This window comes from Eubalaena glacialis, chromosome 3, assembly GCF_028564815.1.
Source record: "Eubalaena glacialis isolate mEubGla1 chromosome 3, mEubGla1.1.hap2.+ XY, whole genome shotgun sequence".
In the NCBI taxonomy this organism is placed as follows: Eukaryota; Metazoa; Chordata; class Mammalia; order Artiodactyla; family Balaenidae; genus Eubalaena; species Eubalaena glacialis.
The window spans coordinates 18,202,763-18,215,273 of record NC_083718.1 but is presented as its reverse complement, the minus strand read 5'-3'; the positions used below and the strand labels follow the sequence as shown (position 1 = coordinate 18,215,273).

At 37.0% G+C, this 12,511-nt stretch overlaps 1 long non-coding RNA gene across 2 annotated transcripts in view; it reads left to right on the top strand.

Annotated features, from left to right (window-relative positions):
- The window catches only part of LOC133087724 (uncharacterized), a 232,671-nt gene that overhangs the window by 3,396 nt on the left and 216,764 nt on the right, over window positions 1-12,511 (top strand). The gene's annotated exons all lie outside the window — the stretch shown is intronic.

Genomic DNA, 12,511 nt, shown 5'->3' with positions numbered 1-12,511 from the left:
AAAAGACCAAAAACCCGATTGCCACTTCTGAAGAGCCAGGAGCAAAATCAGGGGACTGCACATGCCCCCTGCACACAGCACCACCAAAGGGGTAGGCAAACCATCTAAGGCACCCCTCTGGCCTGACCCTTGGACACATCCCTCCCCTCACCCCATATAAGGAACTAGCTCTCCCCCGCCTCCAGGGAGCAAGCAGGGGGACCTGTTGCTTGTTCTTGCTCCCTGTGGCTGCAGCAGGGGCCCCAATAAAGCCTTGCCTGAATTTCTTGTCTGGTCTCTTATCAATTCCTATTGATTAAGGAGGCCAAGAACCCTGGTCGGTAAGAAAACTGTGCACTATTACTATCTGTTTTTGCCAATGAGGCTCAGAGGGGTAAAGAACTTGGCACAAGCTCATACCGCCAGTCATTTGTAGAGCCTTGATTTGTGTATTGGTTCTATCTGACGCCAAAGTCCAGTCACACACATTTACACAGTAGCTCACAAAAATTAGGGTATGTTCCAACTATTCTATTTTAGGAAAAAAAATGCTTCTGGGATTTAGACTGTAGCCCTTTAGAGTCTCTATGGATTAGGAGTTCTGTGTTTCTTCAGATTATCCCCGAGTCTCCTGGTTTTAATTCCTGGTTTGCTCCTCCACCTTGAATGAGCACCAGTTCACCTTGAATGAGCATCACTTTGAGCAGGTGGATAAGCAGTACCTGAATGCTGGGATTCTGAGTTGCACCTAGAACTTGAGCCTTCCCACATTTAGGATCATTATTGGAATAAGCCAGATTCTCATAAACCTAATCAAAATACTCTTTTATTTCCAGTGATTTCAATGCTTAGCTATTGTTGCTATTCCTTTCATCTTTATTCATAGAACAAACAGAAGGTTTTAGATTACTGTATTTAGAAATGCCAGCTGGTAGGCAAACTCTTGAACAAAAATGTTTTGTTCCTTTCATGTAACTTTGTTTTGTAACTTTCATGTTCCTTTCATGCATTACTTTGCAATGTAATTAAGTCCCAGGATGGTTGTTTGCTTCTTTTCCCGTGGATCTTTTGCCCTTTTGAACTTGGGGGAAGAGTTATCCCTGGAAGATTTTTCTTCATACATTCTTTTACTCTTTGTGTATCTCTTAATTTTTTTGTTTTTTACTCGTTTCCTTTCAGCCAATCTATATGCCCATTATTGATGCACTCCCTTTTGGTAACTTCAGTGTTTAACCTCAGAAAAACAAGTAAATAAAATAAAAGCAACAAACAAACAAATAAAAACAAAAACCCTACCTTTTTGCAGTGTTTCAATATCTATTGGGATCTAAAGATAAATGGTAAGGTGAGAGTTTAGTTTGCTGTGACACTGTGTGTTTAGAAATCCTTTAGGACACACTTATTGGCTTCAGAAAGATGATTGTAAGATAAGCCATTTAGAGTAGTATATTTGGTACTTTCAAATGATCACAGTTAATTGGAATCACTTTAGTCATCAGACAATACACAGTTTATGCATTTGTTGTTTTCCTCATTCTTGAGCATCAAATCTTACCCTCTTTGTGTTGGTTGATTTTTATCTGTTGCATTATTCAAAGAGAGAAACACATATACATTAACAGTACGTACACATTGGACAAAATATCTCAGTGTTAGGTAATACTTAAAATTTTATAAACTAACAAAGTAAGTTCCTTTATACTTTCCCCTTATCCATTTATGAAAGAAAAATTAGAAAATACTTAAAGGTCCTGAATTCTTATTAAACAATAAGAATGAACTTTTTAGAAATGAATGGCTATATGAGATTATAAACTTTAGTATAGCCATTTCCTCAGTTCCAGGGACCTTAAGTTTTTTCAGTTCAGTCCTTCTAAATGCAGATGTGGGGAATCCTCCTTTTTTAACCCACTACTGCTACTAGATATGCATGGCAGACATGGGGCCATTTCACAGCAGATGGGTCACCTGGGGTATTGTGAGCTAGGCTGAGGCAGCATGGGGGGATGACACATGAGTTACTCAGATACGGACTAAATACAATCTTGGAGCATGGGCACTTGTCACTCCTGCTGGCCTGTAACAGAGTGATTCACACCAAAGCAGTGTACAGGACTTGGTTGAGGACGGTGGAAGTTTCTGCCTCAGACGTAGGCTGGGTGGTCAGTGTATGTGACTGGAAACTGCAACAATGTTGTTTGCCTTGTGACATGACTCTTCTTTAGGAAAGGGATCACCTCCCTTTTGAGCACTTCCCATGACCAGTTCTCATATTCCTAAGCTATTGATACTTTCTGGAAACGCTTCCTAGTCAACTTCCTCTGTGTCCTCACATCCCTCATGGGAATCCCTCCATTGATCTTTGGAATGTCTATGTACCCTAGCATCCATTCTTTGCTCTTCTATGACAGATCTTGATGGCTCTTCAAATTCAGAGCAAGAGGTATTAGCAACGCCTAACCAGATCTTGTTCCCTTGAGGGCAAGGAAGTCTCAATCTTCAAACCATCCCATAGGCTGAGGGGAAGATGATGCATTCCATACACATATTTTAAAAAAAAAAAGAAAAGAAAAGCAAAAAGAGTAATTTCTCTATTAATACAGTCTGAATGTCTATGTCCTGCTACATTCATTTAAGAGCAGATGAAATATATATGTAATCATAATAGCATAATGGCATAATAGCATGCAGTGAGCAGAATATTGAAATGATGTTCCAGCTTCAGGAGTAACAAGCTATGCAACATTAAACAGACCATTAGTCTCTTTGAACCAGTTTATCCAACTGTGAAATCAGGGAGTAGGGCTTGATAAGCTCTCAAGTTCTATGATTCTAAGATCATGAAGGAGTTTAAATTTGTGACACATGCCACTTTTATAAGTATATCTCTGATATTTAATTATGCTCGGCTCAAAACTCTTAATTGTACTGCACAAACTTTTATTTAGTAGTATCAGAAATATCAGCAAATATAATTCTCCTCCTTTCTTGTGTGGCTGATTTTAGTACCTTTACTCTCTCTTTCTACTCTCTTCCTGATGGTTTCTAAAAGCCAGGAAAAAAAGAATTAAAAAAGATCTTTTAAGAAGACAATCAGATCATATGAATCAATCTTTGCAATTTAGAAAGTAAGTGCAATTTATTCTGAAGTGGACTATTTTCTGCCTATCTATCTATCTGTCTGTATTATTGACCAATGGAAAATATTTTATGTAAAGGTATGACAATGGATTTTCTATTGTCATCTCTGTATTTCATTAAGAAAATACAGAAACTGTAAATTCTCCTTAATTCATATTTTAAAGGCAAATACCATTCCTTTGTCTAATTATACTTTCAGAGAATTTTTTATAAAATGCTGGCAAAATGTAAGTCTTTAGGAGAAAATTTTCTTTGTATAGGTTAAAAATGGATGCAAGCGAATATATTCAAAATAAATGAAAGCAGGGTCTTGAAGAGATATTTGCACTCCTATGTTTACAGCAGTACTATTCAAAAGAGTCAAGAGATGGAAGCAGCCCAAATGTCCATCAAGAGATGAGTGGATAGAGTGAGGTATATGATACAGTGGAATATTATTCAGCCTTAAAAAGGAAGGATATCCTGTCACATGCTACAGCATGAGGGAAACTTGAGGACATTATGGTGAGTGAAATAAGCCATTCACAAGAGGACACATACTGTATAATTCCACCTATACGAGGTGTCTAGAGTAGTCAAATTCATAGAAACAGAAAGTGGGATGGTGGTTACCAGGGGCTGAGGCAAGAGGGAAAAGAAGAGTTGCTGTTTAATGAGTATAGGTTTTCAGATAGAGCTTCAGATTTAAAAGATGAGAAAGTTCTGGAGATCTGTTTCACAACAGTGTGACTAAGCAGTTCTGAACTGTACACTTAAAAATGGTTAAGATGATAAATTCCATGTTATGTGCTACTATCACAATAGATAAATGGATGCAAGGGACAAAGCAGGAGTCTAAGGCAGTGATAATTCAGAACGTTAATTTGGCACTCATCACATATTTTCATTTGTATACATTTGTTTCATTTGCCTTCACAGAGCTTAAGAGAATAAAAGAATATAAGTGAAAAGAAATGTTTTTATTAAACAGTGTTGAAAATCTACAAACCCACACACAATTCCCACCTGGTTTGGACAAAATTGTCAGTGTTGTATGGTGGAAGGCGCAGTGGCTTTGAGGTATGAAACCTAAGTTTAAATACTTCTCCTGCTATCCCTGTGATCTACTAAACTGTAGTTTCCTTAAGTGCAAGACCTATTTTACTTGCAGGACCTATTTTACGTATTTTTGTATCTTCCTGAGATGCCTAGAATGGAATCGTAAATATTACTTGTTGGAATTGAATTATGCTTTTAATTGAGTTATATTTTGAAGGAAAAGCATGAAGGAAGAGTGAAACTCTACACCCCTTCAGACATCTACCTGTCATTGGTCGTGTTGGCAGTAGCCAGGAAGAGCCAGAGAGGTGGACAGGCCAAAACTTGGAGAAAACCAGACAAGGGCAGAGCCAGGGTCACAATATTAGGACCGGTTCTGGCTTCACTTGGGAGGCAGAATTTTTTGAAAATCAGAGAGCGCATTGTCAAGAGATAGTGTAGTGAGAATAAAACAAAACTAGGACGTAACCCTGAATGAGAAGAAGAAATAGGTCATAAGAACAAGGAGTGAGCCATAATCCAGGAAGGCTGGTTGCTTAAAATGTGGCATATGTGATTGGAGCACACAGGTCAGCCAACCCACGAAGATAAGATTTTGTCCTGTGACAAGTCTATTAAATTGTTGGTGGTGTTGGGTAGGGGCTGGTCATGGTCTCCTTAAGATTCAGCTTAAAGTTATGGGCCATTTCAAGTGAAAGGGAGACACACACACACACACACACCCCAGTGCACTTTGGGGGTTTTCTGAATCCACCAAAGGACTTCCTAGAAATATAGGGACCTCAGGTGTGACTACCTTGCTCCATAGTTTTATAGTTTTGAAAGCAACAACATATAAGATTTTTGGTGACAACATCATTCTGATTCCCAGCAAGCAAAGCTTATGAGAAGCCCCGTGCTTTATATCTTCAGCTAAACCAAAGCAGCACTCTCCACCTGGTGCTAGCGACCGTATCATCCAGCTTAATTGGTAGGAGAAAAATAATTAACTTCTACAGAGATCGTCTCCAGAATTTTTCTGTTATATATGCCCTATCACTAAAAAGTTTTTAGCACATCTCTTGTTTATGTATATTTATTTACTTATAAGTTATGTGAATGCATTATTTAGTAATATATTCTATGTACACAAAACATAAATAAAAGTAGAAATTTAAAAGCTTGGGATAAAAATAAGATGTAAACAGGTTTTAATATCTTCTTTCCACATTCCAAAGGACTGTCTTGTACACTCTTGAGGTCAAGTTACCCTACTTAGAAAACAGTTTTCCTGAAGATGATACTTGCAGATCTGAGCATGGCAAGAACAAGGAAATGAGGTCATTTTTATGGGAGTGCCTCAGTTTAAGAAAGCATGATATACATCTCAAAGTCTATATATACAAGACAAATTAAATATGGCATAATTTATATTTCAGTGAGTATCTATTTCGTTGACCTTTCTGAAGGCAGATTGGATTTTTTCCATCTTTGCAGTCCCAGCGCCTAGACAATAAAAGGATTCTTCACAGTCCTTTTTTTTAGGTGCTTTTACATCAGATGTAAATGTTGATTTTACAAAGCAATTTTCAAAACACTCTTCAGGAACATACCTCTTTATTTTTCCTGTTTATTTCTGGAGACAGCCAATCTGTTCTACTCTTTTCATGATGTTGAACAGCAAGAGTTCTCCCAATGTGCTGTGCCACCCTGGGCCCCTTTGCCTTTGCCCATTCTGATCTCTCAGCCAGGCGTAGCTCTCCCCTCCTTTACTAACCTATTCATTCTTCAAATCTCAAATCTATCTTCTCTTCCTTTGTCTAGTCTTTATTGAGCCCAAATGCCCCTCTTACCTGTTCCTCCAGCACGCATGGCCATTACAAACACTGCATATGCACATTTGACCGTTTACATTTCTGTCTTTCCCACTTCCCACTCCCCTACTCTGGCCCTAAAAAACAATACCAACAAAAGTAAAGAGCTTCCATTTAATGTTGCCACCATGCTACAAACTTTACAATGATTCTCTCACTTGAAGGCAAGCTGCAGGTGTGTATTTGTGTGTGTGTGCGCGCACATGTGTGGAGAAAGAATTGTCATTTACTTTTTTCTCCCATACTCCCCACTAGTTTATATTTACGCGGTTGTTATAGAATGTGTAATAGCCAAAGGACGTTCAAAAAATATCATTTGCTACATCTGTGTCAATAGTAAAAGTACAAGAGAGAAATAAGCAATCTATTCAATAATTTACATTTTTAAAAAACTCACTAAACATTAGCTTTTGGAAATTCCATTGGCAAAAAACTCAACTTCTTGCTTCAATTTGTACCAGTGATGGTCTTTGAAAAACTGTTTATCCGAGTAGTTTATTTCTTTCTTCTAACAATTTGTATGTTCTTCTTACCAGCATTGAAGTCTAAATGGAAAACATTAACAATATTTTGTTTATGAAGACAAGTGGGTTGACTCTAATAAAAATATTGATTCATGTCTTGCGTCTCAGTGAGAAATGCCACCCACGAAGTCTGCTGGCACTTGCTTCCAATAGTATAATTTAATGAAAGCCAGAAAAAGTACATACCTTCACTTGCAAAAGTGTGAATTATTTATTTTTCTTAACAAAAAAATAGAAAGTGCATCAGTGTTCAATGTTAGCTGAAAACAATTTAAAAGCAGATTTTTACCTAGACTATGTAATAAGACATCAAAAGGGCTTGTCATATCTTAACATAGACTGTAAGAATGTACATCCCTTTCTATAGAGCATAAGCACAAAATTTAGTCTTAAAAAAGTTTAAAACATTAAAAGATAAATAATAACCAGCTTTCATTAAGTTAGTTTATTTTTTGTTTTAAAAAAAGAAAGATTCACATATGTTATATAGATTTAAATCTTCCTCTTTCCCACAAAAAGTATCCCATTTATGTAGGTTTTTTACATTGTGCAGGTGGAGTTAATAGACAAAAAAGTGTGCTTAATGGTTATTAAAATCATCACATGTACTAACAATTCCCATCACTTGCCTCTCTTGTCAGAATAGTTCTGTTCAGTCACGTGGTTAACATCTGGAAAGCACTTGGGGTAATAGCTACCACCAATTTGTTGCTTATTCAGGGAGAACATACTAGAATGGGAGTAGAGAAGGTAAATTCCATGTTTTCTTCAATACACACACACACAGACTCAAGTCTCATCATTGTCTTTAAGCCATTCATTAGACCAATGAAAAGGTTGAACTATCAATAAATATGTTCCTTGTTTTAAAACAAACTTCCAGAAAACATAAAAATGCACTGCAAATGAAATCTCTTGATTATTTCATTTTGACCCATGGCTCTGGTCATAAACACAAGGTACATGCAGTTTTTCCTACAAGTTGTGCATTGTGGAAAGCACCAAGTTTCCCTCATCGCATCATTCAGGGGCTTGTTCATTTCTGAGTAAGGAAAAGAAGAGAAGAAAAATAGAACATGCGGTATTAAAAGTTCAGTCAGACTCTTTGTACTCAACAGCAACCATTTCTTAACTGTGTTCCACGCATCTCTAAGACATTTTCAATAGGGACAATCCAAGAAGCTTCTCTAGGGATTTCATTTAAAAGATCATATGAGTTAAAAAAAAAAAAAACAGGAAAAAAAAAAGGCACACAGATACTGTAAAGAAACAAGAAACAACTATTTCTTTTTTTTCCTTTTCTGTAGTGGTCCGTATCACAGGTTAGAAAAAAGGTTGTTCTTTATATTCAAAGGTTATGCTAATCATGCCAATTATTTTGGGATCTGAAGCTTAATATGAAGTCCTTTGAAGAGTGAACTTTAATTTGTGGCTATGGCTGTTGTTCTCCGAGATTGTCACTGTTTATAATTATTTCCTTTCTTGACCTGTGGTTGACTAAATCCTTTCCTCAAAAGATGTCACCACATGCCACATGGCTGTAGTCCAAGCTGTTCTGCTGAAGTGTCTTGCCCACCTCCCACACTGTTTGAAAAAAGTGCTTTATTGCACCCCTAAGAGTGTTTTTGTCATGCCTCGCTGTTTTGCTGTTGATTCACTGAAGCTCACTTAAGCCTTTTGGTTATTTTGTGCCTAGTCCAGTGAAGTTGTATTGTGATGGTCATCATTTGAATTCAAGTGGAGGAAAAAAAATCTCATAGTAAGTGATACAAAATCAGTGATTTCTCACATATCCATATGTCTCATGTTAATTTAAAGTTTTCTGGTGTTCACCACTTCCCCAATGTGAACATTCCGAGTCTTAGAATAACACATATATAGATATTCACACCTATCTATCTATTTAAAATAATCCTCTCTTCCAGAGTGAAATTACTTAGCCAAGTTAGACAAAATGTCAATAGCACTGGTAGATTGCCAGCTATATCCGGTGCACTAAAACAAAGATAACTGACAAGTCTATATTCTTAAAGAACTCATGGTTCCTCTCTATAGCTCAGAGTATAGCAGCAGGGTGATGAGAAAAGAAATACATTTTAAAGCCATCTGCTTAATAGTTAGAACCTACTACAATGAACCAAAATCCTTCTTGTTTTTACCAATTTCAGCGTATGTAATGGTAAACTGAGTAGTAACTCAGTAGTAGTAACACTGAGATTAATAATAGTGATGGGGGGAATAGATTTGTTCCTGGAAACCATCTGCCATTTGCAGAATTTGCATTTGTTTGCGAGGAAAATACTCCAGTGATGCATTTTATTAAATTATGGAACATAAAAATGGTAATATGTCTCTGCTCATGTAACTGTAGTCTTCGGTTGTGTCCTATAAAATATATTCAAATACTTTGGGGAATTTGGGAAAAGTCACTTTTCAGTGGCTTCTTCATGTAATTCCACATTTTAAAAACCGTAATCAGAGTTCCCTCATTTCTCCTATCACTTATTGATCGGCACATGATTTAGACTGCCTAAATGGTATTTCTCCCAAATATTAGGCATGCTTTTTAGTTTTCTCAATTAGTATTTATGTTTTTGTCTTTATTTTACTACTGCAGTAAGTATTATCTGATGCTGTGAGTATTAGATTATGTATTGTTTGACTCCATTGAGGACATTTATTCAACCAAATGACAGAATATTCAAAATGCACCATGCTAAATACTGTTGGTGAATGAAAGATACATCAGACTTTGGTCCTACCCTTAGGAGTTTACATTTTGTAGGGAGACAAGAGGTATACATATCTATGATGTAAGATACATACTAGTAACTTCTATAAGAAGGTTACAGATACAATTTTAATAAGTTCGGAGGAAAGAGAATATATTTCTAGCTATGGAAAATCAGGGAAGGCATGTATAGAATAGACAATCACAGTTCTTTAAATATAATCAGAAATTCCCAGCCACTGGACCCTAACAACACCTAGGAGCCTTAGGAGAGGGTCGTGAGCTGCTCTGTCTCCTCTCTTCACTGAAGTTCAGTGTTTCTCTGTGGGGAAGGAATGTACCCTAACAGTGTACGCTCTTGGCTCTCTTTCCTTGCTTACGTTGTTCTGGCTCCATCAGGTTGATTCCTAGCCCCTGAATGAAGGGATTTCTCCTCATGATCAGTTTGGGCCATCTTGCTATAATGGTGAAATTCTCATGACTCAGTAGGCCTATGTGACTTGGACATGGTAAACCTGCACTAGATGTTTGCAGATTGAGTGCTGAATGAATGGTGAGTAAGTGAGAATGAGTGAATGGCCATCAGATAGGAAACATAGCAGCCCAAGAAAATCAGCTGGATCCTGATTTCAGTATTGAATGTAAATTACATGAGAGCACTTAGCCTCACTCTGAATTCTGTTGTAGTTGTTCGATAAATGTTTGTTGAGCATGGTATTCCTCAAAATCTTCAAAGTGTGCCTTCATATTACAGTATTTATATTGTTAGGGAAAGCTCAGTCTCCTTGTAAAAGGTATAATCCTGTTTCGCTACTGGATAAATAGATCATTAGGCAGTGTTTCCAACAGCTTTTCTGGAAATGACTGCTTTGAGGTTCAAAAAGGAACAAAAAATGATTAGATTTTATAAATGTTATGCCACTTCTTATTACATATAGTATTCAATAAAAAGAAAATCCCACGAGACCCGTTTGTCCCACAAGTCTAATACCATAAAGTTTCATTCTTACAGCATCTACATTTTGGCATTTGTTTGTCAAAACTGGGGTTGAGGTAAAAGTATTATTTTCGCCAGTTTATGTGATGGCATAAAGCAGCATTTTTCATTTTTCAACACTTATTAGCTCAGCTCCCCAGCTGTGTAGCACCACGCCCTGGTATGAAATTGAGAGGGAGAACTCTGACAAGTTTATATTGGCCTAAATTTATAACTTTTCTTTTGGATGGGGGAAGGGTTGTGTTTTTTTTTAAAGGATACTATAATTCTGTGATTTTTGTATCACAGAACTTCTATAACATGGAATAATAGCTTATGAAAATGATTATATCATGTTTGGCTCTCCTAAACAAATATTAACAGCTATGTAATTCGAGAAAAAGTGAAGCAGGAAGTTAATTAATTAGTTGATGAACTGATTGACCCATTTAATCTAGGTGTTTTTATATGCTGCAAAATATATATAGCCCAGTGCCTTGCATGACAAATATGCTAAAAATTGTGAGCCAGTAGTGAAAAATATGTTCAAACTCTACTTAAATAGTTAGATTTTGCTGTAATTATTTGTATAATCACTTCAAATCTTTATTTCCCTTATTTTCTGGAGAAAAATTTCAAAAGAAAAACTTTAAATTGATTTCACAGAAGGTTTGGTATGGCCAGCAGGAAACGGGTTAAAACAATTACTGTAGCATGATGTCGCACATTAAAATGAAATGATTGACGACAAGCTAAAAATTTTAAGATAAACAAACTTAATCCTTGGCTTTTTCTTTCCTGCTCTCACACACACCCTAACACGTGACGAGTAAGGGGGAGATTCTTAAAGCATTTTTAAGATCCGTCTTGAGTGAGACAGTACAAGTAAACTCAGATAAAGCTTTTTATATTTATGTTGTGTGAAAGGCTTAAAAATCAACATAAAATCAGACTTTCAGTCTTCTATGAAGTAATGCTTTACATTGGGAGGTAGAGTAGAAGAACCTTTACAAATCCTATACAAGACTTGAAAAATATGCTTAAATTCTCCCAGCCACAGCTGTTGGTGGTGGGGACAGGGAGATTCATGCATCAAGACTTGGTTAATGCCCAGGCTGGCACTGACAGCAAATAAGCACCTTCATGTGTAGTCAGAGTAAACCGGAAGCAGCTTTAATTGGCGTCATAGCTTTGTTTGCACATGTAAAATGCAAAATAACAACAGGAAATCTTCTAAAATAATCTAAAAAATTCAGAGCCATCTTCAATTAGGTGAGTCCTTTTGATCCTAATCATAATCTTATTCTAGATGGAAAGCCAGGACACTGGGCATTTCCATTTCACCAAGTACTTATAAAAGTGACATTAATTTTTATGCCAAGTGGAAAGACTATTCTATAGAAATAAAGCAGACATCTTTAAGAAAGGTCACTGAAGCCCACATTCCATCATTTGACCATGGTTTCCTTGAAGTACAAGGACACTGCAACAGCAGGCAAATGAAGATGGGATGTCACCACTGACATGGAGAAACCCATTTTGGAGCAGAGCGAACTGCATCTGGAAAGAGGAAGAAATGGTTTCACAGATGTCACCTGGTACTTTGAGCAACAGAAGAAAATAGGAAGCATCTCTCAAGTAAAAACCACATGGGCCAAAGTTATACACTGGTCTTCTCAACCAGCCTTTATGTGTAGACCATATTTTAACTTGGGAAGACACAAAGGACAAGCTAGCTTTTAGAAACATATCTCAGATCCGAGTTGATTCTTCTTTTTAAATAGAGGAGTGACATGGTCATGTATGTAACAAGCTAGCTCTGGCAACAGAGAAATAACTTAAGGGACAATATATTGGGTAGATTGAAAGAGGCTATGGGAAGGGACTCATTAGAAGTCTTTTTCAACAGACTAGAGAGAGACAAGGATTACCTGAATTTAGGTAGTGGTTTTCAGGATGGAGGTGAGGGCAGATTGGGAAGTTGGAATGGGTTAGGACTGGGTTACCCACGGGACTTAGAGATGAAAGAAAAAGTCTAAAATGACTGTCTCCAAGTGTTCTGGTGAAGTTATTAACAAAGGTAAAGAATATAGAAGAAGGAGCAAGTATAGAGTAAAGATAGTGAGCCCGGCTTTTCCCAGGTTATTTGAGGTGTCAGCAGAAGTTGGTGACTGTTGGAAATAGGGGTCTAAAGCTTAGATTGAGGGTGGAAGTAAATTTTGGGAGTCATCAGTATCTAGGAATCAGATAAAACCATAGGAATTGAAGA